The sequence below is a fragment of the Arachis duranensis genome, chromosome 4 (assembly GCF_000817695.3).
Source record: "Arachis duranensis cultivar V14167 chromosome 4, aradu.V14167.gnm2.J7QH, whole genome shotgun sequence".
NCBI classification, from domain to species: Eukaryota; Viridiplantae; Streptophyta; class Magnoliopsida; order Fabales; family Fabaceae; genus Arachis; species Arachis duranensis.
In genome coordinates, this window is record NC_029775.3 from 45,126,219 (window position 1) to 45,127,985 (window position 1,767).

The 1,767-nt window shown below is 39.2% G+C and overlaps 1 non-coding gene across 1 annotated transcript; it reads left to right on the forward strand.

Annotated features, from left to right (window-relative positions):
• The first annotated feature begins 609 nt into the window (after positions 1-609).
• LOC127747263 (small nucleolar RNA R71) lies at positions 610-717 on the forward strand. The gene has a single exon (XR_008009065.1). It is a non-coding gene; the product is annotated as a small nucleolar RNA R71 (small nucleolar RNA).
• Positions 718-1,767: the final 1,050 nt, after the last annotated feature.

Consider the following 1,767-nt stretch of genomic DNA (forward strand, 5'->3'; position numbering starts at 1 on the left):
TGAGAGCCTATCATCTGTTGATGATAGTGGGTTGAGATTAGGTGGTTGAGAAGGTTGGTTAGATGGATGTTGGTAATATCTCTGTGAGGTGTTTTGATGAGTAGCATTGTTGTTGGAGTTGAGGTTGTGGCGTCTCTGATCTTGCCCTTGGTCTCGTTGGTTTCCCAATCCAAAGTTGGGGTGATTTCTCCATCCAGAGTTGTAAGTTTTGGAGTATGGATCATGGACTTGTATAGGTGAGTATCCAACATAGTTGGCTTGCTCCCAATCACCTTCTTCTCCTATGTTTACTCCTTCTTGAGTTGATGATGAGGTGATGGCTGCTGCAACTTGTTTCTCCTCCACCTTCTTGGTAAGATCTACTAGCTGCTTGGTGATCATCTTGTTTTAAGCTAACAATTCATCCATGTGGTTCAGCTCCATTACTCCTCTGGTGTTACTTCTTTCGGAAGCATAGAAGTAGTCATTTTTAGCAACTGTTTCAATGACATCTATGGCTTCTTCAATAGTTTTCTTCTTGTTTAGAGAGCCTCCTGATGAATGATCCACAACCTTCTTTGACTCATAGAAAAGACCTTCATAGAAGATGTGAAGTTGAACCCACTCATTAAACATCTCTGGTGGGCATCTCCTTGTCAGGTCTTTGAATCTCTCCCATGCTTCATAAAGTATCTCACCATCTTGTTGTCTAAAAGTTTGCACCTCAGTTCTTAGCCTATTGATCCTTTGAGGAAGGTAAAATCTTGCCAGAAACTTGTTCACCACTTCTTCCCAATTAGTTAAGCTCTCCTTTGGGAAGGATTCAAGATATTTGGATGACTTGTCCCTGAGTGAAAAAGGGAATAAGGGCAACCTATAGGCATCTGTGTCACAAATCCTCAGGAAGGTGGTCAAATGTTGATTAGGATCTTCTTGAGCACCTCCTCCAAATTATTGGCATGTATGGTGGGCTTCTGAATGCTGCTTCCGCAATTTCCAGGATTAGGATTGATATAGGATCCTAAGACTCCTTTCTTGCCCAGCCCGGTTTGCATGGCCTTCTTTGACATGATTATGAGCTTCTTCTTCATGATTGTTCTCCATATTTTCTTCCATGTTGGGTTCAAAATACTCTTCCTCTTCTTCCTCAGCACTAATAATCCTTTTCCCTCTTGCTTCCCTTCTTAGTCTCCAAAGGGTTCTTTCAGGTTATGAATCAAAGGATGTTGAAGCTCCTTCTCTTCTCCCTGTCATACAACAAACATATTGCACAACGGGAGATAAAATGAAGAAACTATTCTTGTTAGAGTAATTGTTAGTGTGAGTGATGCAAATTATCAAATAGTTAGTGGGTTAGTGAGCAGAATAGTAATCAAAGGAAGAAAGAACGAAAGAAATAAAAGAGGGTGCATGGGGTGAGGAAGAAATTAAACTAAACTAAAAAAAATTAACTGAATAAACTAAACGAAAAGAAAAATGCTCAATCTAGTGATCTTCAAACTTAATCATTGTTGATTCAAAATCAATCCCCAGCAACGACACCATAAACTTGATGCATGAAAACTTGTCTCTCAACAAATTTCCCTTCGGCAAGTATACTGAATTGTCATCAAGTAAAACTCACAATAGAGTGAGGTCGAATCCCACAAGGATTGATTGGTCAAGCAACTTTAGTTAGAAGAATGTGCTAGTTGAGCTAAACAGAATTTAGATTGAGATGCGGAAATTTAAATGACTGGAAATTAAATAACAGAAATTAAAGTGCAGAATCTTAAATGGGAATTTGAG